General features: G+C 47.9%; 18 non-coding genes and 1 pseudogene across 18 annotated transcripts; all 19 read right to left on the bottom strand.

Moving 5' to 3' along the window:
• LOC142696078 (U2 spliceosomal RNA) lies at positions 1–118 on the bottom strand (annotated as a pseudogene; the record flags this gene model as incomplete).
• Positions 119–1,416: 1,298 nt separating this feature from the next.
• On the bottom strand, positions 1,417–1,607 carry LOC142695906 (U2 spliceosomal RNA). The gene has a single exon (XR_012863921.1). It is a non-coding gene; the product is annotated as a U2 spliceosomal RNA (small nuclear RNA).
• A 1,296-nt stretch (positions 1,608–2,903) lies between these two features.
• LOC142696051 (U2 spliceosomal RNA) lies at positions 2,904–3,094 on the bottom strand. Its single transcript, XR_012864052.1, has one exon. It is a non-coding gene; the product is annotated as a U2 spliceosomal RNA (small nuclear RNA).
• A 1,312-nt stretch (positions 3,095–4,406) lies between these two features.
• On the bottom strand, positions 4,407–4,597 carry LOC142696028 (U2 spliceosomal RNA). Its single transcript, XR_012864032.1, has one exon. It is a non-coding gene; the product is annotated as a U2 spliceosomal RNA (small nuclear RNA).
• Positions 4,598–5,893: 1,296 nt separating this feature from the next.
• On the bottom strand, positions 5,894–6,084 carry LOC142696085 (U2 spliceosomal RNA). The gene has a single exon (XR_012864081.1). It is a non-coding gene; the product is annotated as a U2 spliceosomal RNA (small nuclear RNA).
• A 1,292-nt stretch (positions 6,085–7,376) lies between these two features.
• On the bottom strand, positions 7,377–7,567 carry LOC142696097 (U2 spliceosomal RNA). Its single transcript, XR_012864092.1, has one exon. It is a non-coding gene; the product is annotated as a U2 spliceosomal RNA (small nuclear RNA).
• A 1,296-nt stretch (positions 7,568–8,863) lies between these two features.
• Positions 8,864–9,054, bottom strand: LOC142695790 (U2 spliceosomal RNA). The gene has a single exon (XR_012863816.1). It is a non-coding gene; the product is annotated as a U2 spliceosomal RNA (small nuclear RNA).
• Positions 9,055–10,325: 1,271 nt separating this feature from the next.
• Positions 10,326–10,516, bottom strand: LOC142695802 (U2 spliceosomal RNA). Its single transcript, XR_012863827.1, has one exon. It is a non-coding gene; the product is annotated as a U2 spliceosomal RNA (small nuclear RNA).
• Positions 10,517–11,800: 1,284 nt separating this feature from the next.
• LOC142695814 (U2 spliceosomal RNA) lies at positions 11,801–11,991 on the bottom strand. The gene has a single exon (XR_012863838.1). It is a non-coding gene; the product is annotated as a U2 spliceosomal RNA (small nuclear RNA).
• A 1,284-nt stretch (positions 11,992–13,275) lies between these two features.
• Positions 13,276–13,466, bottom strand: LOC142695826 (U2 spliceosomal RNA). Its single transcript, XR_012863849.1, has one exon. It is a non-coding gene; the product is annotated as a U2 spliceosomal RNA (small nuclear RNA).
• Positions 13,467–14,750: 1,284 nt separating this feature from the next.
• On the bottom strand, positions 14,751–14,941 carry LOC142695838 (U2 spliceosomal RNA). Its single transcript, XR_012863860.1, has one exon. It is a non-coding gene; the product is annotated as a U2 spliceosomal RNA (small nuclear RNA).
• A 1,280-nt stretch (positions 14,942–16,221) lies between these two features.
• On the bottom strand, positions 16,222–16,412 carry LOC142695850 (U2 spliceosomal RNA). Its single transcript, XR_012863871.1, has one exon. It is a non-coding gene; the product is annotated as a U2 spliceosomal RNA (small nuclear RNA).
• Positions 16,413–17,688: 1,276 nt separating this feature from the next.
• LOC142695862 (U2 spliceosomal RNA) lies at positions 17,689–17,879 on the bottom strand. The gene has a single exon (XR_012863882.1). It is a non-coding gene; the product is annotated as a U2 spliceosomal RNA (small nuclear RNA).
• Positions 17,880–19,175: 1,296 nt separating this feature from the next.
• LOC142695875 (U2 spliceosomal RNA) lies at positions 19,176–19,366 on the bottom strand. The gene has a single exon (XR_012863893.1). It is a non-coding gene; the product is annotated as a U2 spliceosomal RNA (small nuclear RNA).
• A 1,300-nt stretch (positions 19,367–20,666) lies between these two features.
• LOC142695887 (U2 spliceosomal RNA) lies at positions 20,667–20,857 on the bottom strand. Its single transcript, XR_012863904.1, has one exon. It is a non-coding gene; the product is annotated as a U2 spliceosomal RNA (small nuclear RNA).
• A 1,300-nt stretch (positions 20,858–22,157) lies between these two features.
• LOC142695900 (U2 spliceosomal RNA) lies at positions 22,158–22,348 on the bottom strand. The gene has a single exon (XR_012863915.1). It is a non-coding gene; the product is annotated as a U2 spliceosomal RNA (small nuclear RNA).
• Positions 22,349–23,640: 1,292 nt separating this feature from the next.
• LOC142695913 (U2 spliceosomal RNA) lies at positions 23,641–23,831 on the bottom strand. The gene has a single exon (XR_012863927.1). It is a non-coding gene; the product is annotated as a U2 spliceosomal RNA (small nuclear RNA).
• Positions 23,832–25,127: 1,296 nt separating this feature from the next.
• On the bottom strand, positions 25,128–25,318 carry LOC142695925 (U2 spliceosomal RNA). Its single transcript, XR_012863938.1, has one exon. It is a non-coding gene; the product is annotated as a U2 spliceosomal RNA (small nuclear RNA).
• A 1,292-nt stretch (positions 25,319–26,610) lies between these two features.
• Positions 26,611–26,801, bottom strand: LOC142696042 (U2 spliceosomal RNA). Its single transcript, XR_012864044.1, has one exon. It is a non-coding gene; the product is annotated as a U2 spliceosomal RNA (small nuclear RNA).
• Positions 26,802–27,427: the final 626 nt, after the last annotated feature.

Here is a 27,427-nt window from a genome sequence, read left to right on the forward strand (position 1 = left end):
CATCTCCCTGTTCTAAAAATCCATTTAATATATGGTCCCCAGATAGGGGACGTATCAGATATTAAACTGATAAGAACAGATACTACACTTGATCTTAGCCAAAAGGCCGAGAAGCGATAACCCGAACGGGCCGCGCGTTGCCCGAGCCTGCCCGATACTGCTGTTCAGCCCTTGCAGCGATTCAGCCTACTTCTAGGCAATTCCATGGGGCCCTGCAGGCTCACACACTCACAGCTACACGGGAGGTGAATAAAGGCCGGAGAGGAAGCCAGACAGGATTTGCTTCTTTTGCTTGCACCACAATGCAGTGCTGAAAGAGGAGGAATCTACATAAAAACGCCTTCCTGGCAACGCCCAAATGCCCTGCTGCCATGCAGATAAACACTGGCAGCGGCAGCAAGTGCATGCCCACAGCCACCCCTTGTTCCTTCACACCTTGTATCAGCTGTAATCCAGTCCAGTCCAGTGCTGCCTGCTGAGCAGCACTGACCAACACTGCCTGGGCCCAGGCTTTTATCTCTGAGGCCCCATTATGATGTCAGAAAGCTGGCTCTGGAATCCTGAGGGCTCCACTATGACACGTGCAAAGTTCCGTCTGAACTTTATATAAGACGGTGAGGCTCAGTCAGTCACTCAGTGTTGCCTGAGAGGGCAACACTGCAACAGCCGGCCGCCAGGCTGTCTTTTTTTTGCACAGCTAGTTGCCTCCAGGAGGCCACAAGAGGGAGACAAGGGACTGCAAAATGGAAAATAGGCATCCACCAACTTTACAGACAACTTCTCCTTGCTCCTACAACCTCCATCCTTGCACAGTTTGTTATTCTTCTAGGTAACATAGTAACAAATCCAAATTGCTGCTCTCTTTGTAGGCAAGCAAGGCTTTGTTGCAACTGCAATTCTTACTTCTTCTTGAAATGTAGGGACGACAGTACATTCCATCACATCCATCTAGTGTACACAGGTAGGTCCATTGTGGCGGGCAGGCGAGCGGGCGGGCTGCTTTATTGGCTGTTTGCTGTTCCCCTACTCCACTCCACTATTTGACTGTTGTGCTGCATCAATCAATCAATCAATCAATCAATCAATCAATCAATCAATCAATCAATCAGTGGCTGGCTCAGGTGCAGCTCTTTAACTTACCTAAAAGGGAGGGCGGAGAGAAGACAAGGAAGGTGAATGAGGTGTTCCAATGTGAAATGCCGGAAACACAGAAACACAGACGACACACAACAAGAGACAACAAGAGGTGGCAATCTATTCATTAATTGCATTTAATCAATGAGCTCATTATCACTCATGCATTGTCCAACAGGTGTTGAAATAATGGGATTAAAAGGGGAGATCCCTTCAGAAAGACAGAAACAATAGCAAAGACAAAAAACACTTTTGGAATCTGCTTTTAGTCAACACATAAGGAAAGGGTGCACCGGTCCTGGAAATACTGCAATACCAGGTCAATGCGTGGAGTGGACAGAGCAAGCTCTATTTCCATCTCCCTGTTCTAAAAATCCATTTAATATATGGTCCCCAGATAGGGGACGTATCAGATATTAAACTGATAAGAACAGATACTACACTTGATCTTAGCCAAAAGGCCGAGAAGCGATAACCCGAACGGGCCGCGCGTTGCCCGAGCCTGCCCGATACTGCTCTTCAGCCCTTGCAGCGATTCAGCCTACTTCTAGGCAATTCCATGGGGCCCTGCAGGCTCACACACTCACAGCTACACGGGAGGTGAATAAAGGCCGGAGAGGAAGCCAGACATGATTTGCTTCTTTTGCTTGCACCACAATGCAGTGCTGAAAGAGGAGGAATCTACATAAAAACGCCTTCCTGGCAACGCCCAAATGCCCTGCTGCCATGCAGATAAACACTGGCAGCGGCAGCAAGTGCATGCCCACAGCCACCCCTTGTTCCTTCACACCTTGTATCAGCTGTAATCCAGTCCAGTCCAGTGCTGCCTGCTGAGCAGCACTGACCAACACTGCCTGGGCCCAGGCTTTTATCTCTGAGGCCCCATTATGATGTCAGAAAGCTGGCTCTGGAATCCTGAGGGCTCCACTATGACACGTGCAAAGTTCCGTCTGAACTTTATATAAGACGGTGAGGCTCAGTCAGTCACTCAGTGTTGCCTGAGAGGGCAACACTGCAACAGCCGGCCGCCAGGCTGTCTTTTTTTTGCACAGCTAGTTGCCTCCAGGAGGCCACAAGAGGGAGACAAGGGACTGCAAAATGGAAAATATGCATCCACCAACTTTACAGACAACTTCTCCTTGCTCCTACAACCTCCATCCTTGCACAGTTTGTTATTCTTCTAGGTAACATAGTAACAAATCCAAATTGCTGCTCTCTTTGTAGGCAAGCAAGGCTTTGTTGCAACTGCAATTCTTACTTCTTCTTGAAATGTAGGGACGACAGTACATTCCATCACATCCATCTAGTGTACACAGGTAGGTCCATTGTGGCGGGCAGGCGAGCGGGCGGGCTGCTTTATTGGCTGTTTGCTGTTCCCCTACTCCACTCCACTATTTGACTGTTGTGCTGCATCAATCAATCAATCAATCAATCAATCAATCAATCAATCAATCAATCAATCAATCAATCAGTGGCTGGCTCAGGTGCAGCTCTTTAACTTACCTAAAAGGGAGGGCGGAGAGAAGACAAGGAAGGTGAATGAGGTGTTCCAATGTGAAATGCCGGAAACACAGAAACACAGACGACACACAACAAGAGGTGGCAATCTATTCATTAATTGCATTTAATCAATGAGCTCATTATCACTCATGCATTGTCCAACAGGTGTTGAAATAATGGGATTAAAAGGGGAGATCCCTTCAGAAAGACAGAAACAATAGCAAAGACAAAAAACACTTTTGGAATCTGCTTTTAGTCAACACATAAGGAAAGGGTGCACCGGTCCTGGAAATACTGCAATACCAGGTCAATGCGTGGAGTGGACAGAGCAAGCTCTATTTCCATCTCCCTGTTCTAAAAATCCATTTAATATATGGTCCCCAGATAGGGGACGTATCAGATATTAAACTGATAAGAACAGATACTACACTTGATCTTAGCCAAAAGGCTGAGAAGCGATAACCCGAACGGGCCGCGCGTTGCCCGAGCCTGCCCGATACTGCTCTTCAGCCCTTGCAGCGATTCAGCCTACTTCTAGGCAATTCCATGGGGCCCTGCAGGCTCACACACTCACAGCTACACGGGAGGTGAATAAAGGCCGGAGAGGAAGCCAGACATGATTTGCTTCTTTTGCTTGCACCACAATGCAGTGCTGAAAGAGGAGGAATCTACATAAAAACGCCTTCCTGGCAACGCCCAAATGCCCTGCTGCCATGCAGATAAACACTGGCAGCGGCAGCAAGTGCATGCCCACAGCCACCCCTTGTTCCTTCACACCTTGTATCAGCTGTAATCCAGTCCAGTCCAGTGCTGCCTGCTGAGCAGCACTGACCAACACTGCCTGGGCCCAGGCTTTTATCTCTGAGGCCCCATTATGATGTCAGAAAGCTGGCTCTGGAATCCTGAGGGCTCCACTATGACACGTGCAAAGTTCCGTCTGAACTTTATATAAGACGGTGAGGCTCAGTCAGTCACTCAGTGTTGCCTGAGAGGGCAACACTGCAACAGCCGGCCGCCAGGCTGTCTTTTTTTTGCACAGCTAGTTGCCTCCAGGAGGCCACAAGAGGGAGACAAGGGACTGCAAAATGGAAAATATGCATCCACCAACTTTACAGACAACTTCTCCTTGCTCCTACAACCTCCATCCTTGCACAGTTTGTTATTCTTCTAGGTAACATAGTAACAAATCCAAATTGCTGCTCTCTTTGTAGGCAAGCAAGGCTTTGTTGCAACTGCAATTCTTACTTCTTCTTGAAATGTAGGGACGACAGTACATTCCATCACATCCATCTAGTGTACACAGGTAGGTCCATTGTGGCGGGCAGGCGAGCGGGCGGGCTGCTTTATTGGCTGTTTGCTGTTCCCCTACTCCACTCCACTATTTGACTGTTGTGCTGCATCAATCAATCAATCAATCAATCAATCAATCAATCAATCAATCAATCAATCAATCAATCAATCAGTGGCTGGCTCAGGTGCAGCTCTTTAACTTACCTAAAAGGGAGGGCGGAGAGAAGACAAGGAAGGTGAATGAGGTGTTCCAATGTGAAATGCCGGAAACACAGAAACACAGACGACACACAACAAGAGGTGGCAATCTATTCATTAATTGCATTTAATCAATGAGCTCATTAATGAGCTCATTATCACTCATGCATTGTCCAACAGGTGTTGAAATAATGGGATTAAAAGGGGAGATCCCTTCAGAAAGACAGAAACAATAGCAAAGACAAAAAACACTTTTGGAATCTGCTTTTAGTCAACACATAAGGAAAGGGTGCACCGGTCCTGGAAATACTGCAATACCAGGTCAATGCGTGGAGTGGACAGAGCAAGCTCTATTTCCATCTCCCTGTTCTAAAAATCCATTTAATATATGGTCCCCAGATAGGGGACGTATCAGATATTAAACTGATAAGAACAGATACTACACTTGATCTTAGCCAAAAGGCCGAGAAGCGATAACCCGAACGGGCCGCGCGTTGCCCGAGCCTGCCCGATACTGCTGTTCAGCCCTTGCAGCGATTCAGCCTACTTCTAGGCAATTCCATGGGGCCCTGCAGGCTCACACACTCACAGCTACACGGGAGGTGAATAAAGGCCGGAGAGGAAGCCAGACAGGATTTGCTTCTTTTGCTTGCACCACAATGCAGTGCTGAAAGAGGAGGAATCTACATAAAAACGCCTTCCTGGCAACGCCCAAATGCCCTGCTGCCATGCAGATAAACACTGGCAGCGGCAGCAAGTGCATGCCCACAGCCACCCCTTGTTCCTTCACACCTTGTATCAGCTGTAATCCAGTCCAGTCCAGTGCTGCCTGCTGAGCAGCACTGACCAACACTGCCTGGGCCCAGGCTTTTATCTCTGAGGCCCCATTATGATGTCAGAAAGCTGGCTCTGGAATCCTGAGGGCTCCACTATGACACGTGCAAAGTTCCGTCTGAACTTTATATAAGACGGTGAGGCTCAGTCAGTCACTCAGTGTTGCCTGAGAGGGCAACACTGCAACAGCCGGCCGCCAGGCTGTCTTTTTTTTGCACAGCTAGTTGCCTCCAGGAGGCCACAAGAGGGAGACAAGGGACTGCAAAATGGAAAATAGGCATCCACCAACTTTACAGACAACTTCTCCTTGCTCCTACAACCTCCATCCTTGCACAGTTTGTTATTCTTCTAGGTAACATAGTAACAAATCCAAATTGCTGCTCTCTTTGTAGGCAAGCAAGGCTTTGTTGCAACTGCAATTCTTACTTCTTCTTGAAATGTAGGGACGACAGTACATTCCATCACATCCATCTAGTGTACACAGGTAGGTCCATTGTGGCGGGCAGGCGAGCGGGCGGGCTGCTTTATTGGCTGTTTGCTGTTCCCCTACTCCACTCCACTATTTGACTGTTGTGCTGCATCAATCAATCAATCAATCAATCAATCAATCAATCAATCAATCAATCAATCAATCAATCAGTGGCTGGCTCAGGTGCAGCTCTTTAACTTACCTAAAAGGGAGGGTGGAGAGAAGACAAGGAAGGTGAATGAGGTGTTCCAATGTGAAATGCCGGAAACACAGAAACACAGACGACACACAACAAGAGGTGGCAATCTATTCATTAATTGCATTTAATCAATGAGCTCATTATCACTCATGCATTGTCCAACAGGTGTTGAAATAATGGGATTAAAAGGGGAGATCCCTTCAGAAAGACAGAAACAATAGCAAAGACAAAAAACACTTTTGGAATCTGCTTTTAGTCAACACATAAGGAAAGGGTGCACCGGTCCTGGAAATACTGCAATACCAGGTCAATGCGTGGAGTGGACAGAGCAAGCTCTATTTCCATCTCCCTGTTCTAAAAATCCATTTAATATATGGTCCCCAGATAGGGGACGTATCAGATATTAAACTGATAAGAACAGATACTACACTTGATCTTAGCCAAAAGGCCGAGAAGCGATAACCCGAACGGGCCGCGCGTTGCCCGAGCCTGCCCGATACTGCTGTTCAGCCCTTGCAGCGATTCAGCCTACTTCTAGGCAATTCCATGGGGCCCTGCAGGCTCACACACTCACAGCTACACGGGAGGTGAATAAAGGCCGGAGAGGAAGCCAGACAGGATTTGCTTCTTTTGCTTGCACCACAATGCAGTGCTGAAAGAGGAGGAATCTACATAAAAACGCCTTCCTGGCAACGCCCAAATGCCCTGCTGCCATGCAGATAAACACTGGCAGCGGCAGCAAGTGCATGCCCACAGCCACCCCTTGTTCCTTCACACCTTGTATCAGCTGTAATCCAGTCCAGTCCAGTGCTGCCTGCTGAGCAGCACTGACCAACACTGCCTGGGCCCAGGCTTTTATCTCTGAGGCCCCATTATGATGTCAGAAAGCTGGCTCTGGAATCCTGAGGGCTCCACTATGACACGTGCAAAGTTCCGTCTGAACTTTATATAAGACGGTGAGGCTCAGTCAGTCACTCAGTGTTGCCTGAGAGGGCAACACTGCAACAGCCGGCCGCCAGGCTGTCTTTTTTTTGCACAGCTAGTTGCCTCCAGGAGGCCACAAGAGGGAGACAAGGGACTGCAAAATGGAAAATAGGCATCCACCAACTTTACAGACAACTTCTCCTTGCTCCTACAACCTCCATCCTTGCACAGTTTGTTATTCTTCTAGGTAACATAGTAACAAATCCAAATTGCTGCTCTCTTTGTAGGCAAGCAAGGCTTTGTTGCAACTGCAATTCTTACTTCTTCTTGAAATGTAGGGACGACAGTACATTCCATCACATCCATCTAGTGTACACAGGTAGGTCCATTGTGGCGGGCAGGCGAGCGGGCGGGCTGCTTTATTGGCTGTTTGCTGTTCCCCTACTCCACTCCACTATTTGACTGTTGTGCTGCATCAATCAATCAATCAATCAATCAATCAATCAATCAATCAATCAATCAATCAATCAGTGGCTGGCTCAGGTGCAGCTCTTTAACTTACCTAAAAGGGAGGGCGGAGAGAAGACAAGGAAGGTGAATGAGGTGTTCCAATGTGAAATGCCGGAAACACAGAAACACAGACGACACACAACAAGAGGTGGCAATCTATTCATTAATTGCATTTAATCAATGAGCTCATTATCACTCATGCATTGTCCAACAGGTGTTGAAATAATGGGATTAAAAGGGGAGATCCCTTCAGAAAGACAGAAACAATAGCAAAGACAAAAAACACTTTTGGAATCTGCTTTTAGTCAACACATAAGGAAAGGGTGCACCGGTCCTGGAAATACTGCAATACCAGGTCAATGCGTGGAGTGGACAGAGCAAGCTCTATTTCCATCTCCCTGTTCTAAAAATCCATTTAATATATGGTCCCCAGATAGGGGACGTATCAGATATTAAACTGATAAGAACAGATACTACACTTGATCTTAGCCAAAAGGCCGAGAAGCGATAACCCGAACGGGCCGCGCGTTGCCCGAGCCTGCCCGATACTGCTGTTCAGCCCTTGCAGCGATTCAGCCTACTTCTAGGCAATTCCATGGGGCCCTGCAGGCTCACACACTCACAGCTACACGGGAGGTGAATAAAGGCCGGAGAGGAAGCCAGACAGGATTTGCTTCTTTTGCTTGCACCACAATGCAGTGCTGAAAGAGGAGGAATCTACATAAAAACGCCTTCCTGGCAACGCCCAAATGCCCTGCTGCCATGCAGATAAACACTGGCAGCGGCAGCAAGTGCATGCCCACAGCCACCCCTTGTTCCTTCACACCTTGTATCAGCTGTAATCCAGTCCAGTCCAGTGCTGCCTGCTGAGCAGCACTGACCAACACTGCCTGGGCCCAGGCTTTTATCTCTGAGGCCCCATTATGATGTCAGAAAGCTGGCTCTGGAATCCTGAGGGCTCCACTATGACACGTGCAAAGTTCCGTCTGAACTTTATATAAGACGGTGAGGCTCAGTCAGTCACTCAGTGTTGCCTGAGAGGGCAACACTGCAACAGCCGGCCGCCAGGCTGTCTTTTTTTTGCACAGCTAGTTGCCTCCAGGAGGCCACAAGAGGGAGACAAGGGACTGCAAAATGGAAAATAGGCATCCACCAACTTTACAGACAACTTCTCCTTGCTCCTACAACCTCCATCCTTGCACAGTTTGTTATTCTTCTAGGTAACATAGTAACAAATCCAAATTGCTGCTCTCTTTGTAGGCAAGCAAGGCTTTGTTGCAACTGCAATTCTTACTTCTTCTTGAAATGTAGGGACGACAGTACATTCCATCACATCCATCTAGTGTACACAGGTAGGTCCATTGTGGCGGGCAGGCGAGCGGGCGGGCTGCTTTATTGGCTGTTTGCTGTTCCCCTACTCCACTCCACTATTTGACTGTTGTGCTGCATCAATCAATCAATCAATCAATCAATCAATCAATCAATCAATCAATCAATCAATCAATCAGTGGCTGGCTCAGGTGCAGCTCTTTAACTTACCTAAAAGGGAGGGCGGAGAGAAGACAAGGAAGGTGAATGAGGTGTTCCAATGTGAAATGCCGGAAACACAGAAACACAGACGACACACAACAAGAGGTGGCAATCTATTCATTAATTGCATTTAATCAATGAGCTCATTATCACTCATGCATTGTCCAACAGGTGTTGAAATAATGGGATTAAAAGGGGAGATCCCTTCAGAAAGACAGAAACAATAGCAAAGACAAAAAACACTTTTGGAATCTGCTTTTAGTCAACACATAAGGAAAGGGTGCACCGGTCCTGGAAATACTGCAATACCAGGTCAATGCGTGGAGTGGACAGAGCAAGCTCTATTTCCATCTCCCTGTTCTAAAAATCCATTTAATATATGGTCCCCAGATAGGGGACGTATCAGATATTAAACTGATAAGAACAGATACTACACTTGATCTTAGCCAAAAGGCCGAGAAGCGATAACCCGAACGGGCCGCGCGTTGCCCGAGCCTGCCCGATACTGCTGTTCAGCCCTTGCAGCGATTCAGCCTACTTCTAGGCAATTCCATGGGGCCCTGCAGGCTCACACACTCACAGCTACACGGGAGGTGAATAAAGGCCGGAGAGGAAGCCAGACAGGATTTGCTTCTTTTGCTTGCACCACAATGCAGTGCTGAAAGAGGAGGAATCTACATAAAATGCCTTCCTGGCAACGCCCAAATGCCCTGCTGCCATGCAGATAAACACTGACAGCGGCAGCAAGTGCATGCCCACAGCCACCCCTTGTTCCTTCACACCTTGTATCAGCTGTAATCCAGTCCAGTCCAGTGCTGCCTGCTGAGCAGCACTGACCAACACTGCCTGGGCCCAGGCTTTTATCTCTGAGGCCCCATTATGATGTCAGAAAGCTGGCTCTGGAATCCTGAGGGCTCCACTATGACACGTGCAAAGTTCCGTCTGAACTTTATATAAGACGGTGAGGCTCAGTCAGTCACTCAGTGTTGCCTGAGAGGGCAACACTGCAACAGCCGGCCGCCAGGCTGTCTTTTTTTTGCACAGCTAGTTGCCTCCAGGAGGCCACAAGAGGGAGACAAGGGACTGCAAAATGGAAAATAGGCATCCACCAACTTTACAGACAACTTCTCCTTGCTCCTACAACCTCCATCCTTGCACAGTTTGTTATTCTTCTAGGTAACATAGTAACAAATCCAAATTGCTGCTCTCTTTGTAGGCAAGCAAGGCTTTGTTGCAACTGCAATTCTTACTTCTTCTTGAAATGTAGGGACGACAGTACATTCCATCACATCCATCTAGTGTACACAGGTAGGTCCATTGTGGCGGGCAGGCGAGCGGGCGGGCTGCTTTATTGGCTGTTTGCTGTTCCCCTACTCCACTCCACTATTTGACTGTTGTGCTGCATCAATCAATCAATCAATCAATCAATCAATCAATCAGTGGCTGGCTCAGGTGCAGCTCTTTAACTTACCTAAAAGGGAGGGCGGAGAGAAGACAAGGAAGGTGAATGAGGTGTTCCAATGTGAAATGCCGGAAACACAGAAACACAGACGACACACAACAAGAGGTGGCAATCTATTCATTAATTGCATTTAATCAATGAGCTCATTATCACTCATGCATTGTCCAACAGGTGTTGAAATAATGGGATTAAAAGGGGAGATCCCTTCAGAAAGACAGAAACAATAGCAAAGACAAAAAACACTTTTGGAATCTGCTTTTAGTCAACACATAAGGAAAGGGTGCACCGGTCCTGGAAATACTGCAATACCAGGTCAATGCGTGGAGTGGACAGAGCAAGCTCTATTTCCATCTCCCTGTTCTAAAAATCCATTTAATATATGGTCCCCAGATAGGGGACGTATCAGATATTAAACTGATAAGAACAGATACTACACTTGATCTTAGCCAAAAGGCCGAGAAGCGATAACCCGAACGGGCCGCGCGTTGCCCGAGCCTGCCCGATACTGCTGTTCAGCCCTTGCAGCGATTCAGCCTACTTCTAGGCAATTCCATGGGGCCCTGCAGGCTCACACACTCACAGCTACACGGGAGGTGAATAAAGGCCGGAGAGGAAGCCAGACAGGATTTGCTTCTTTTGCTTGCACCACAATGCAGTGCTGAAAGAGGAGGAATCTACATAAAAACGCCTTCCTGGCAACGCCCAAATGCCCTGCTGCCATGCAGATAAACACTGGCAGCGGCAGCAAGTGCATGCCCACAGCCACCCCTTGTTCCTTCACACCTTGTATCAGCTGTAATCCAGTCCAGTCCAGTGCTGCCTGCTGAGCAGCACTGACCAACACTGCCTGGGCCCAGGCTTTTATCTCTGAGGCCCCATTATGATGTCAGAAAGCTGGCTCTGGAATCCTGAGGGCTCCACTATGACACGTGCAAAGTTCCGTCTGAACTTTATATAAGACGGTGAGGCTCAGTCAGTCACTCAGTGTTGCCTGAGAGGGCAACACTGCAACAGCCGGCCGCCAGGCTGTCTTTTTTTTGCACAGCTAGTTGCCTCCAGGAGGCCACAAGAGGGAGACAAGGGACTGCAAAATGGAAAATAGGCATCCACCAACTTTACAGACAACTTCTCCTTGCTCCTACAACCTCCATCCTTGCACAGTTTGTTATTCTTCTAGGTAACATAGTAACAAATCCAAATTGCTGCTCTCTTTGTAGGCAAGCAAGGCTTTGTTGCAACTGCAATTCTTACTTCTTCTTGAAATGTAGGGACGACAGTACATTCCATCACATCCATCTAGTGTACACAGGTAGGTCCATTGTGGCGGGCAGGCGAGCGGGCGGGCTGCTTTATTGGCTGTTTGCTGTTCCCCTACTCCACTCCACTATTTGACTGTTGTGCTGCATCAATCAATCAATCAATCAATCAATCAATCAATCAATCAATCAATCAGTGGCTGGCTCAGGTGCAGCTCTTTAACTTACCTAAAAGGGAGGGCGGAGAGAAGACAAGGAAGGTGAATGAGGTGTTCCAATGTGAAATGCCGGAAACACAGAAACACAGACGACACACAACAAGAGGTGGCAATCTATTCATTAATTGCATTTAATCAATGAGCTCATTATCACTCATGCATTGTCCAACAGGTGTTGAAATAATGGGATTAAAAGGGGAGATCCCTTCAGAAAGACAGAAACAATAGCAAAGACAAAAAACACTTTTGGAATCTGCTTTTAGTCAACACATAAGGAAAGGGTGCACCGGTCCTGGAAATACTGCAATACCAGGTCAATGCGTGGAGTGGACAGAGCAAGCTCTATTTCCATCTCCCTGTTCTAAAAATCCATTTAATATATGGTCCCCAGATAGGGGACGTATCAGATATTAAACTGATAAGAACAGATACTACACTTGATCTTAGCCAAAAGGCCGAGAAGCGATAACCCGAACGGGCCGCGCGTTGCCCGAGCCTGCCCGATACTGCTGTTCAGCCCTTGCAGCGATTCAGCCTACTTCTAGGCAATTCCATGGGGCCCTGCAGGCTCACACACTCACAGCTACACGGGAGGTGAATAAAGGCCGGAGAGGAAGCCAGACAGGATTTGCTTCTTTTGCTTGCACCACAATGCAGTGCTGAAAGAGGAGGAATCTACATAAAAACGCCATCCTGGCAACGCCCAAATGCCCTGCTGCCATGCAGATAAACACTGGCAGCGGCAGCAAGTGCATGCCCACAGCCACCCCTTGTTCCTTCACACCTTGTATCAGCTGTAATCCAGTCCAGTCCAGTGCTGCCTGCTGAGCAGCACTGACCAACACTGCCTGGGCCCAGGCTTTTATCTCTGAGGCCCCATTATGATGTCAGAAAGCTGGCTCTGGAATCCTGAGGGCTCCACTATGACACGTGCAAAGTTCCGTCTGAACTTTATATAAGACGGTGAGGCTCAGTCAGTCACTCAGTGTTGCCTGAGAGGGCAACACTGCAACAGCCGGCCGCCAGGCTGTCTTTTTTTTGCACAGCTAGTTGCCTCCAGGAGGCCACAAGAGGGAGACAAGGGACTGCAAAATGGAAAATAGGCATCCACCAACTTTACAGACAACTTCTCCTTGCTCCTACAACCTCCATCCTTGCACAGTTTGTTATTCTTCTAGGTAACATAGTAACAAATCCAAATTGCTGCTCTCTTTGTAGGCAAGCAAGGCTTTGTTGCAACTGCAATTCTTACTTCTTCTTGAAATGTAGGGACGACAGTACATTCCATCACATCCATCTAGTGTACACAGGTAGGTCCATTGTGGCGGGCAGGCGAGCGGGCGGGCTGCTTTATTGGCTGTTTGCTGTTCCCCTACTCCACTCCACTATTTGACTGTTGTGCTGCATCAATCAATCAATCAATCAATCAATCAATCAATCAATCAATCAATCAGTGGCTGGCTCAGGTGCAGCTCTTTAACTTACCTAAAAGGGAGGGCGGAGAGAAGACAAGGAAGGTGAATGAGGTGTTCCAATGTGAAATGCCGGAAACACAGAAACACAGACGACACACAACAAGAGGTGGCAATCTATTCATTAATTGCATTTAATCAATGAGCTCATTATCACTCATGCATTGTCCAACAGGTGTTGAAATAATGGGATTAAAAGGGGAGATCCCTTCAGAAAGACAGAAACAATAGCAAAGACAAAAAACACTTTTGGAATCTGCTTTTAGTCAACACATAAGGAAAGGGTGCACCGGTCCTGGAAATACTGCAATACCAGGTCAATGCGTGGAGTGGACAGAGCAAGCTCTATTTCCATCTCCCTGTTCTAAAAATCCATTTAATATATGGTCCCCAGATAGGGGACGTATCAGATATTAAACTGATAAGAACAGATACTACACTTGATCTTAGCCAAAAGGCCGAGAAGCGATAACCCGAACGGGCCGCGCGTTGCCCGAGCCTGCCCGATACTGCTGTTCAGCCCTTGCAGCGATTCAGCCTACTTCTAGGCAATTCCATGGGGCCCTGCAGGCTCACACACTCACAGCTACACGGGAGGTGAATAAAGGCCGGAGAGGAAGCCAGACAGGATTTGCTTCTTTTGCTTGCACCACAATGCAGTGCTGAAAGAGGAGGAATCTACATAAAAACGCCTTCCTGGCAACGCCCAAATGCCCTGCTGCCATGCAGATAAACACTGGCAGCGGCAGCAAGTGCATGCCCACAGCCACCCCTTGTTCCTTCACACCTTGTATCAGCTGTAATCCAGTCCAGTCCAGTGCTGCCTGCTGAGCAGCACTGACCAACACTGCCTGGGCCCAGGCTTTTATCTCTGAGGCCCCATTATGATGTCAGAAAGCTGGCTCTGGAATCCTGAGGGCTCCACTATGACACGTGCAAAGTTCCGTCTGAACTTTATATAAGACGGTGAGGCTCAGTCAGTCACTCAGTGTTGCCTGAGAGGGCAACACTGCAACAGCCGGCCGCCAGGCTGTCTTTTTTTTGCACAGCTAGTTGCCTCCAGGAGGCCACAAGAGGGAGACAAGGGACTGCAAAATGGAAAATAGGCATCCACCAACTTTACAGACAACTTCTCCTTGCTCCTACAACCTCCATCCTTGCACAGTTTGTTATTCTTCTAGGTAACATAGTAACAAATCCAAATTGCTGCTCTCTTTGTAGGCAAGCAAGGCTTTGTTGCAACTGCAATTCTTACTTCTTCTTGAAATGTAGGGACGACAGTACATTCCATCACATCCATCTAGTGTACACAGGTAGGTCCATTGTGGCGGGCAGGCGAGCGGGCGGGCTGCTTTATTGGCTGTTTGCTGTTCCCCTACTCCACTCCACTATTTGACTGTTGTGCTGCATCAATCAATCAATCAATCAATCAATCAATCAATCAATCAATCAATCAGTGGCTGGCTCAGGTGCAGCTCTTTAACTTACCTAAAAGGGAGGGCGGAGAGAAGACAAGGAAGGTGAATGAGGTGTTCCAATGTGAAATGCCGGAAACACAGAAACACAGACGACACACAACAAGAGGTGGCAATCTATTCATTAATTGCATTTAATCAATGAGCTCATTATCACTCATGCATTGTCCAACAGGTGTTGAAATAATGGGATTAAAAGGGGAGATCCCTTCAGAAAGACAGAAACAATAGCAAAGACAAAAAACACTTTTGGAATCTGCTTTTAGTCAACACATAAGGAAAGGGTGCACCGGTCCTGGAAATACTGCAATACCAGGTCAATGCGTGGAGTGGACAGAGCAAGCTCTATTTCCATCTCCCTGTTCTAAAAATCCATTTAATATATGGTCCCCAGATAGGGGACGTATCAGATATTAAACTGATAAGAACAGATACTACACTTGATCTTAGCCAAAAGGCCGAGAAGCGATAACCCGAACGGGCCGCGCGTTGCCCGAGCCTGCCCGATACTGCTGTTCAGCCCTTGCAGCGATTCAGCCTACTTCTAGGCAATTCCATGGGGCCCTGCAGGCTCACACACTCACAGCTACACGGGAGGTGAATAAAGGCCGGAGAGGAAGCCAGACAGGATTTGCTTCTTTTGCTTGCACCACAATGCAGTGCTGAAAGAGGAGGAATCTACATAAAAACGCCTTCCTGGCAACGCCCAAATGCCCTGCTGCCATGCAGATAAACACTGGCAGCGGCAGCAAGTGCATGCCCACAGCCACCCCTTGTTCCTTCACACCTTGTATCAGCTGTAATCCAGTCCAGTCCAGTGCTGCCTGCTGAGCAGCACTGACCAACACTGCCTGGGCCCAGGTTTTTATCTCTGAGGCCCCATTATGATGTCAGAAAGCTGGCTCTGGAATCCTGAGGGCTCCACTATGACACGTGCAAAGTTCCGTCTGAACTTTATATAAGACGGTGAGGCTCAGTCAGTCACTCAGTGTTGCCTGAGAGGGCAACACTGCAACAGCCGGCCGCCAGGCTGTCTTTTTTTTGCACAGCTAGTTGCCTCCAGGAGGCCACAAGAGGGAGACAAGGGACTGCAAAATGGAAAATAGGCATCCACCAACTTTACAGACAACTTCTCCTTGCTCCTACAACCTCCATCCTTGCACAGTTTGTTATTCTTCTAGGTAACATAGTAACAAATCCAAATTGCTGCTCTCTTTGTAGGCAAGCAAGGCTTTGTTGCAACTGCAATTCTTACTTCTTCTTGAAATGTAGGGACGACAGTACATTCCATCACATCCATCTAGTGTACACAGGTAGGTCCATTGTGGCGGGCAGGCGAGCGGGCGGGCTGCTTTATTGGCTGTTTGCTGTTCCCCTACTCCACTCCACTATTTGACTGTTGTGCTGCATCAATCAATCAATCAATCAATCAATCAATCAATCAATCAATCAGTGGCTGGCTCAGGTGCAGCTCTTTAACTTACCTAAAAGGGAGGGCGGAGAGAAGACAAGGAAGGTGAATGAGGTGTTCCAATGTGAAATGCCGGAAACACAGAAACACAGACGACACACAACAAGAGGTGGCAATCTATTCATTAATTGCATTTAATCAATGAGCTCATTATCACTCATGCATTGTCCAACAGGTGTTGAAATAATGGGATTAAAAGGGGAGATCCCTTCAGAAAGACAGAAACAATAGCAAAGACAAAAAACACTTTTGGAATCTGCTTTTAGTCAACACATAAGGAAAGGGTGCACCGGTCCTGGAAATACTGCAATACCAGGTCAATGCGTGGAGTGGACAGAGCAAGCTCTATTTCCATCTCCCTGTTCTAAAAATCCATTTAATATATGGTCCCCAGATAGGGGACGTATCAGATATTAAACTGATAAGAACAGATACTACACTTGATCTTAGCCAAAAGGCCGAGAAGCGATAACCCGAACGGGCCGCGCGTTGCCCGAGCCTGCCCGATACTGCTGTTCAGCCCTTGCAGCGATTCAGCCTACTTCTAGGCAATTCCATGGGGCCCTGCAGGCTCACACACTCACAGCTACACGGGAGGTGAATAAAGGCCGGAGAGGAAGCCAGACAGGATTTGCTTCTTTTGCTTGCACCACAATGCAGTGCTGAAAGAGGAGGAATCTACATAAAAACGCCTTCCTGGCAACGCCCAAATGCCCTGCTGCCATGCAGATAAACACTGGCAGCGGCAGCAAGTGCATGCCCACAGCCACCCCTTGTTCCTTCACACCTTGTATCAGCTGTAATCCAGTCCAGTCCAGTGCTGCCTGCTGAGCAGCACTGACCAACACTGCCTGGGCCCAGGCTTTTATCTCTGAGGCCCCATTATGATGTCAGAAAGCTGGCTCTGGAATCCTGAGGGCTCCACTATGACACGTGCAAAGTTCCGTCTGAACTTTATATAAGACGGTGAGGCTCAGTCAGTCACTCAGTGTTGCCTGAGAGGGCAACACTGCAACAGCCGGCCGCCAGGCTGTCTTTTTTTTGCACAGCTAGTTGCCTCCAGGAGGCCACAAGAGGGAGACAAGGGACTGCAAAATGGAAAATAGGCATCCACCAACTTTACAGACAACTTCTCCTTGCTCCTACAACCTCCATCCTTGCACAGTTTGTTATTCTTCTAGGTAACATAGTAACAAATCCAAATTGCTGCTCTCTTTGTAGGCAAGCAAGGCTTTGTTGCAACTGCAATTCTTACTTCTTCTTGAAATGTAGGGACGACAGTACATTCCATCACATCCATCTAGTGTACACAGGTAGGTCCATTGTGGCGGGCAGGCGAGCGGGCGGGCTGCTTTATTGGCTGTTTGCTGTTCCCCTACTCCACTCCACTATTTGACTGTTGTGCTGCATCAATCAATCAATCAATCAATCAATCAATCAATCAATCAGTGGCTGGCTCAGGTGCAGCTCTTTAACTTACCTAAAAGGGAGGGCGGAGAGAAGACAAGGAAGGTGAATGAGGTGTTCCAATGTGAAATGCCGGAAACACAGAAACACAGACGACACACAACAAGAGGTGGCAATCTATTCATTAATTGCATTTAATCAATGAGCTCATTATCACTCATGCATTGTCCAACAGGTGTTGAAATAATGGGATTAAAAGGGGAGATCCCTTCAGAAAGACAGAAACAATAGCAAAGACAAAAAACACTTTTGGAATCTGCTTTTAGTCAACACATAAGGAAAGGGTGCACCGGTCCTGGAAATACTGCAATACCAGGTCAATGCGTGGAGTGGACAGAGCAAGCTCTATTTCCATCTCCCTGTTCTAAAAATCCATTTAATATATGGTCCCCAGATAGGGGACGTATCAGATATTAAACTGATAAGAACAGATACTACACTTGATCTTAGCCAAAAGGCCGAGAAGCGATAACCCGAACGGGCCGCGCGTTGCCCGAGCCTGCCCGATACTGCTGTTCAGCCCTTGCAGCGATTCAGCCTACTTCTAGGCAATTCCATGGGGCCCTGCAGGCTCACACACTCACAGCTACACGGGAGGTGAATAAAGGCCGGAGAGGAAGCCAGACAGGATTTGCTTCTTTTGCTTGCACCACAATGCAGTGCTGAAAGAGGAGGAATCTACATAAAAACGCCTTCCTGGCAACGCCCAAATGCCCTGCTGCCATGCAGATAAACACTGGCAGCGGCAGCAAGTGCATGCCCACAGCCACCCCTTGTTCCTTCACACCTTGTATCAGCTGTAATCCAGTCCAGTCCAGTGCTGCCTGCTGAGCAGCACTGACCAACACTGCCTGGGCCCAGGCTTTTATCTCTGAGGCCCCATTATGATGTCAGAAAGCTGGCTCTGGAATCCTGAGGGCTCCACTATGACACGTGCAAAGTTCCGTCTGAACTTTATATAAGACGGTGAGGCTCAGTCAGTCACTCAGTGTTGCCTGAGAGGGCAACACTGCAACAGCCGGCCGCCAGGCTGTCTTTTTTTTGCACAGCTAGTTGCCTCCAGGAGGCCACAAGAGGGAGACAAGGGACTGCAAAATGGAAAATAGGCATCCACCAACTTTACAGACAACTTCTCCTTGCTCCTACAACCTCCATCCTTGCACAGTTTGTTATTCTTCTAGGTAACATAGTAACAAATCCAAATTGCTGCTCTCTTTGTAGGCAAGCAAGGCTTTGTTGCAACTGCAATTCTTACTTCTTCTTGAAATGTAGGGACGACAGTACATTCCATCACATCCATCTAGTGTACACAGGTAGGTCCATTGTGGCGGGCAGGCGAGCGGGCGGGCTGCTTTATTGGCTGTTTGCTGTTCCCCTACTCCACTCCACTATTTGACTGTTGTGCTGCATCAATCAATCAATCAATCAATCAATCAATCAATCAATCAATCAATCAATCAATCAATCAGTGGCTGGCTCAGGTGCAGCTCTTTAACTTACCTAAAAGGGAGGGCGGAGAGAAGACAAGGAAGGTGAATGAGGTGTTCCAATGTGAAATGCCGGAAACACAGAAACACAGACGACACACAACAAGAGGTGGCAATCTATTCATTAATTGCATTTAATCAATGAGCTCATTATCACTCATGCATTGTCCAACAGGTGTTGAAATAATGGGATTAAAAGGGGAGATCCCTTCAGAAAGACAGAAACAATAGCAAAGACAAAAAACACTTTTGGAATCTGCTTTTAGTCAACACATAAGGAAAGGGTGCACCGGTCCTGGAAATACTGCAATACCAGGTCAATGCGTGGAGTGGACAGAGCAAGCTCTATTTCCATCTCCCTGTTCTAAAAATCCATTTAATATATGGTCCCCAGATAGGGGACGTATCAGATATTAAACTGATAAGAACAGATACTACACTTGATCTTAGCCAAAAGGCCGAGAAGCGATAACCCGAACGGGCCGCGCGTTGCCCGAGCCTGCCCGATACTGCTGTTCAGCCCTTGCAGCGATTCAGCCTACTTCTAGGCAATTCCATGGGGCCCTGCAGGCTCACACACTCACAGCTACACGGGAGGTGAATAAAGGCCGGAGAGGAAGCCAGACAGGATTTGCTTCTTTTGCTTGCACCACAATGCAGTGCTGAAAGAGGAGGAATCTACATAAAAACGCCTTCCTGGCAACGCCCAAATGCCCTGCTGCCATGCAGATAAACACTGGCAGCGGCAGCAAGTGCATGCCCACAGCCACCCCTTGTTCCTTCACACCTTGTATCAGCTGTAATCCAGTCCAGTCCAGTGCTGCCTGCTGAGCAGCACTGACCAACACTGCCTGGGCCCAGGCTTTTATCTCTGAGGCCCCATTATGATGTCAGAAAGCTGGCTCTGGAATCCTGAGGGCTCCACTATGACACGTGCAAAGTTCCGTCTGAACTTTATATAAGACGGTGAGGCTCAGTCAGTCACTCAGTGTTGCCTGAGAGGGCAACACTGCAACAGCCGGCCGCCAGGCTGTCTTTTTTTTGCACAGCTAGTTGCCTCCAGGAGGCCACAAGAGGGAGACAAGGGACTGCAAAATGGAAAATAGGCATCCACCAACTTTACAGACAACTTCTCCTTGCTCCTACAACCTCCATCCTTGCACAGTTTGTTATTCTTCTAGGTAACATAGTAACAAATCCAAATTGCTGCTCTCTTTGTAGGCAAGCAAGGCTTTGTTGCAACTGCAATTCTTACTTCTTCTTGAAATGTAGGGACGACAGTACATTCCATCACATCCATCTAGTGTACACAGGTAGGTCCATTGTGGCGGGCAGGCGAGCGGGCGGGCTGCTTTATTGGCTGTTTGCTGTTCCCCTACTCCACTCCACTATTTGACTGTTGTGCTGCATCAATCAATCAATCAATCAATCAATCAATCAATCAATCAATCAATCAATCAATCAATCAATCAGTGGCTGGCTCAGGTGCAGCTCTTTAACTTACCTAAAAGGGAGGGCGGAGAGAAGACAAGGAAGGTGAATGAGGTGTTCCAATGTGAAATGCCGGAAACACAGAAACACAGACGACACACAACAAGAGGTGGCAATCTATTCATTAATTGCATTTAATCAATGAGCTCATTATCACTCATGCATTGTCCAACAGGTGTTGAAATAATGGGATTAAAAGGGGAGATCCCTTCAGAAAGACAGAAACAATAGCAAAGACAAAAAACACTTTTGGAATCTGCTTTTAGTCAACACATAAGGAAAGGGTGCACCGGTCCTGGAAATACTGCAATACCAGGTCAATGCGTGGAGTGGACAGAGCAAGCTCTATTTCCATCTCCCTGTTCTAAAAATCCATTTAATATATGGTCCCCAGATAGGGGACGTATCAGATATTAAACTGATAAGAACAGATACTACACTTGATCTTAGCCAAAAGGCCGAGAAGCGATAACCCGAACGGGCCGCGCGTTGCCCGAGCCTGCCCGATACTGCTGTTCAGCCCTTGCAGCGATTCAGCCTACTTCTAGGCAATTCCATGGGGCCCTGCAGGCTCACACACTCACAGCTACACGGGAGGTGAATAAAGGCCGGAGAGGAAGCCAGACAGGATTTGCTTCTTTTGCTTGCACCACAATGCAGTGCTGAAAGAGGAGGAATCTACATAAAAACGCCTTCCTGGCAACGCCCAAATGCCCTGCTGCCATGCAGATAAACACTGGCAGCGGCAGCAAGTGCATGCCCACAGCCACCCCTTGTTCCTTCACACCTTGTATCAGCTGTAATCCAGTCCAGTCCAGTGCTGCCTGCTGAGCAGCACTGACCAACACTGCCTGGGCCCAGGCTTTTATCTCTGAGGCCCCATTATGATGTCAGAAAGCTGGCTCTGGAATCCTGAGGGCTCCACTATGACACGTGCAAAGTTCCGTCTGAACTTTATATAAGACGGTGAGGCTCAGTCAGTCACTCAGTGTTGCCTGAGAGGGCAACACTGCAACAGCCGGCCGCCAGGCTGTCTTTTTTTTGCACAGCTAGTTGCCTCCAGGAGGCCACAAGAGGGAGACAAGGGACTGCAAAATGGAAAATAGGCATCCACCAACTTTACAGACAACTTCTCCTTGCTCCTACAACCTCCATCCTTGCACAGTTTGTTATTCTTCTAGGTAACATAGTAACAAATCCAAATTGCTGCTCTCTTTGTAGGCAAGCAAGGCTTTGTTGCAACTGCAATTCTTACTTCTTCTTGAAATGTAGGGACGACAGTACATTCCATCACATCCATCTAGTGTACACAGGTAGATCCATTGTGGCGGGCAGGCGAGCGGGCGGGCTGCTTTATTGGCTGTTTGCTGTTCCCCTACTCCACTCCACTATTTGACTGTTGTGCTGCATCAATCAATCAATCAATCAATCAATCAATCAATCAATCAATCAATCAATCAATCAATCAATCAGTGGCTGGCTCAGGTGCAGCTCTTTAACTTACCTAAAAGGGAGGGCGGAGAGAAGACAAGGAAGGTGAATGAGGTGTTCCAATGTGAAATGCCGGAAACACAGAAACACAGACGACACACAACAAGAGGTGGCAATCTATTCATTAATTGCATTTAATCAATGAGCTCATTATCACTCATGCATTGTCCAACAGGTGTTGAAATAATGGGATTAAAAGGGGAGATCCCTTCAGAAAGACAGAAACAATAGCAAAGACAAAAAACACTTTTGGAATCTGCTTTTAGTCAACACATAAGGAAAGGGTGCACCGGTCCTGGAAATACTGCAATACCAGGTCAATGCGTGGAGTGGACAGAGCAAGCTCTATTTCCATCTCCCTGTTCTAAAAATCCATTTAATATATGGTCCCCAGATAGGGGACGTATCAGATATTAAACTGATAAGAACAGATACTACACTTGATCTTAGCCAAAAGGCCGAGAAGCGATAACCCGAACGGGCCGCGCGTTGCCCGAGCCTGCCCGATACTGCTGTTCAGCCCTTGCAGCGATTCAGCCTACTTCTAGGCAATTCCATGGGGCCCTGCAGGCTCACACACTCACAGCTACACGGGAGGTGAATAAAGGCCGGAGAGGAAGCCAGACAGGATTTGCTTCTTTTGCTTGCACCACAATGCAGTGCTGAAAGAGGAGGAATCTACATAAAAACGCCTTCCTGGCAACGCCCAAATGCCCTGCTGCCATGCAGATAAACACTGGCAGCGGCAGCAAGTGCATGCCCACAGCCACCCCTTGTTCCTTCACACCTTGTATCAGCTGTAATCCAGTCCAGTCCAGTGCTGCCTGCTGAGCAGCACTGACCAACACTGCCTGGGCCCAGGCTTTTATCTCTGAGGCCCCATTATGATGTCAGAAAGCTGGCTCTGGAATCCTGAGGGCTCCACTATGACACGTGCAAAGTTCCGTCTGAACTTTATATAAGACGGTGAGGCTCAGTCAGTCACTCAGTGTTGCCTGAGAGGGCAACACTGCAACAGCCGGCCGCCAGGCTGTCTTTTTTTTGCACAGCTAGTTGCCTCCAGGAGGCCACAAGAGGGAGACAAGGGACTGCAAAATGGAAAATAGGCATCCACCAACTTTACAGACAACTTCTCCTTGCTCCTACAACCTCCATCCTTGCACAGTTTGTTATTCTTCTAGGTAACATAGTAACAAATCCAAATTGCTGCTCTCTTTGTAGGCAAGCAAGGCTTTGTTGCAACTGCAATTCTTACTTCTTCTTGAAATGTAGGGACGACAGTACATTCCATCACATCCATCTAGTGTACACAGGTAGGTCCATTGTGGCGGGCAGGCGAGCGGGCGGGCTGCTTTATTGGCTGTTTGCTGTTCCCCTACTCCACTCCACTATTTGACTGTTGTGCTGCATCAATCAATCAATCAATCAATCAATCAATCAATCAATCAATCAATCAATCAATCAGTGGCTGGCTCAGGTGCAGCTCTTTAACTTACCTAAAAGGGAGGGCGGAGAGAAGACAAGGAAGGTGAATGAGGTGTTCCAATGTGAAATGCCGGAAACACAGAAACACAGACGACACACAACAAGAGGTGGCAATCTATTCATTAATTGCATTTAATCAATGAGCTCATTATCACTCATGCATTGTCCAACAGGTGTTGAAATAATGGGATTAAAAGGGGAGATCCCTTCAGAAAGACAGAAACAATAGCAAAGACAAAAAACACTTTTGGAATCTGCTTTTAGTCAACACATAAGGAAAGGGTGCACCGGTCCTGGAAATACTGCAATACCAGGTCAATGCGTGGAGTGGACAGAGCAAGCTCTATTTCCATCTCCCTGTTCTAAAAATCCATTTAATATATGGTCCCCAGATAGGGGACGTATCAGATATTAAACTGATAAGAACAGATACTACACTTGATCTTAGCCAAAAGGCCGAGAAGCGATAACCCGAACGGGCCGCGCGTTGCCCGAGCCTGCCCGATACTGCTGTTCAGCCCTTGCAGCGATTCAGCCTACTTCTAGGCAATTCCATGGGGCCCTGCAGGCTCACACACTCACAGCTACACGGGAGGTGAATAAAGGCCGGAGAGGAAGCCAGACAGGATTTGCTTCTTTTGCTTGCACCACAATGCAGTGCTGAAAGAGGAGGAATCTACATAAAAACGCCTTCCTGGCAACGCCCAAATGCCCTGCTGCCATGCAGATAAACACTGGCAGCGGCAGCAAGTGCATGCCCACAGCCACCCCTTGTTCCTTCACACCTTGTATCAGCTGTAATCCAGTCCAGTCCAGTGCTGCCTGCTGAGCAGCACTGACCAACACTGCCTGGGCCCAGGCTTTTATCTCTGAGGCCCCATTATGATGTCAGAAAGCTGGCTCTGGAATCCTGAGGGCTCCACTATGACACGTGCAAAGTTCCGTCTGAACTTTATATAAGACGGTGAGGCTCAGTCAGTCACTCAGTGTTGCCTGAGAGGGCAACACTGCAACAGCCGGCCGCCAGGCTGTCTTTTTTTTGCACAGCTAGTTGCCTCCAGGAGGCCACAAGAGGGAGACAAGGGACTGCAAAATGGAAAATAGGCATCCACCAACTTTACAGACAACTTCTCCTTGCTCCTACAACCTCCATCCTTGCACAGTTTGTTATTCTTCTAGGTAACATAGTAACAAATCCAAATTGCTGCTCTCTTTGTAGGCAAGCAAGGCTTTGTTGCAACTGCAATTCTTACTTCTTCTTGAAATGTAGGGACGACAGTACATTCCATCACATCCATCTAGTGTACACAGGTAGGTCCATTGTGGCGGGCAGGCGAGCGGGCGGGCTGCTTTATTGGCTGTTTGCTGTTCCCCTACTCCACTCCACTATTTGACTGTTGTGCTGCATCAATCAATCAATCAATCAATCAATCAATCAATCAATCAATCAATCAATCAATCAATCAGTGGCTGGCTCAGGTGCAGCTCTTTAACTTACCTAAAAGGGAGGGCGGAGAGAAGACAAGGAAGGTGAATGAGGTGTTCCAATGTGAAATGCCGGAAACACAGAAACACAGACGACACACAACAAGAGGTGGCAATCTATTCATTAATTGCATTTAATCAATGAGCTCATTATCACTCATGCATTGTCCAACAGGTGTTGAAATAATGGGATTAAAAGGGGAGATCCCTTCAGAAAGACAGAAACAATAGCAAAGACAAAAAACACTTTTGGAATCTGCTTTTAGTCAACACATAAGGAAAGGGTGCACCGGTCCTGGAAATACTGCAATACCAGGTCAATGCGTGGAGTGGACAGAGCAAGCTCTATTTCCATCTCCCTGTTCTAAAAATCCATTTAATATATGGTCCCCAGATAGGGGACGTATCAGATATTAAACTGATAAGAACAGATACTACACTTGATCTTAGCCAAAAGGCCGAGAAGCGATAACCCGAACGGGCCGCGCGTTGCCCGAGCCTGCCCGATACTGCTGTTCAGCCCTTGCAGCGATTCAGCCTACTTCTAGGCAATTCCATGGGGCCCTGCAGGCTCACACACTCACAGCTACACGGGAGGTGAATAAAGGCCGGAGAGGAAGCCAGACAGGATTTGCTTCTTTTGCTTGCACCACAATGCAGTGCTGAAAGAGGAGGAATCTACATAAAAACGCCTTCCTGGCAACGCCCAAATGCCCTGCTGCCATGCAGATAAACACTGGCAGCGGCAGCAAGTGCATGCCCACAGCCACCCCTTGTTCCTTCACACCTTGTATCAGCTGTAATCCAGTCCAGTCCAGTGCTGCCTGCTGAGCAGCACTGACCAACACTGCCTGGGCCCAGGCTTTTATCTCTGAGGCCCCATTATGATGTCAGAAAGCTGGCTCTGGAATCCTGAGGGCTCCACTATGACACGTGCAAAGTTCCGTCTGAACTTTATATAAGACGGTGAGGCTCAGTCAGTCACTCAGTGTTGCCTGAGAGGGCAACACTGCAACAGCCGGCCGCCAGGCTGTCTTTTTTTTGCACAGCTAGTTGCCTCCAGGAGGCCACAAGAGGGAGACAAGGGACTGCAAAATGGAAAATAGGCATCCACCAACTTTACAGACAACTTCTCCTTGCTCCTACAACCTCCATCCTTGCACAGTTTGTTATTCTTCTAGGTAACATAGTAACAAATCCAAATTGCTGCTCTCTTTGTAGGCAAGCAAGGCTTTGTTGCAACTGCAATTCTTACTTCTTCTTGAAATGTAGGGACGACAGTACATTCCATCACATCCATCTAGTGTACACAGGTAGGTCCATTGTGGCGGGCAGGCGAGCGGGCGGGCTGCTTTATTGGCTGTTTGCTGTTCCCCTACTCCACTCCACTATTTGACTGTTGTGCTGCATCAATCAATCAATCAATCAATCAATCAATCAATCAATCAATCAATCAATCAATCAGTGGCTGGCTCAGGTGCAGCTCTTTAACTTACCTAAAAGGGAGGGCGGAGAGAAGACAAGGAAGGTGAATGAGGTGTTCCAATGTGAAATGCCGGAAACACAGAAACACAGACGACACACAACAAGAGGTGGCAATCTATTCATTAATTGCATTTAATCAATGAGCTCATTATCACTCATGCATTGTCCAACAGGTGTTGAAATAATGGGATTAAAAGGGGAGATCCCTTCAGAAAGACAGAAACAATAGCAAAGACAAAAAACACTTTTGGAATCTGCTTTTAGTCAACACATAAGGAAAGGGTGCACCGGTCCTGGAAATACTGCAATACCAGGTCAATGCGTGGAGTGGACAGAGCAAGCTCTATTTCCATCTCCCTGTTCTAAAAATCCATTTAATATATGGTCCCCAGATAGGGGACGTATCAGATGTTAAACTGATAAGAACAGATACTACACTTGATCTTAGCCAAAAGGCCGAGAAGCGATAACCCGAACGGGCCGCGCGTTGCCCGAGCCTGCCCGATACTGCTGTTCAGCCCTTGCAGCGATTCAGCCTACTTCTAGGCAATTCCATGGGGCCCTGCAGGCTCACACACTCACAGCTACACGGGAGGTGAATAAAGGCCGGAGAGGAAGCCAGACAGGATTTGCTTCTTTTGCTTGCACCACAATGCAGTGCTGAAAGAGGAGGAATCTACATAAAAACGCCTTCCTGGCAACGCCCAAATGCCCTGCTGCCATGCAGATAAACACTGGCAGCGGCAGCAAGTGCATGCCCACAGCCACCCCTTGTTCCTTCACACCTTGTATCAGCTGTAATCCAGTCCAGTCCAGTGCTGCCTGCTGAGCAGCACTGACCAACACTGCCTGGGCCCAGGCTTTTATCTCTGAGGCCCCATTATGATGTCAGAAAGCTGGCTCTGGAATCCTGAGGGCTCCACTATGACACGTGCAAAGTTCCGTCTGAACTTTATATAAGACGGTGAGGCTCAGTCAGTCACTCAGTGTTGCCTGAGAGGGCAACACTGCAACAGCCGGCCGCCAGGCTGTCTTTTTTTTGCACAGCTAGTTGCCTCCAGGAGGCCACAAGAGGGAGACAAGGGACTGCAAAA

Source organism: Rhinoderma darwinii (assembly GCF_050947455.1).
Source record: "Rhinoderma darwinii isolate aRhiDar2 chromosome 5 unlocalized genomic scaffold, aRhiDar2.hap1 SUPER_5_unloc_49, whole genome shotgun sequence".
Classification (NCBI taxonomy): domain Eukaryota; kingdom Metazoa; phylum Chordata; class Amphibia; order Anura; family Rhinodermatidae; genus Rhinoderma; species Rhinoderma darwinii.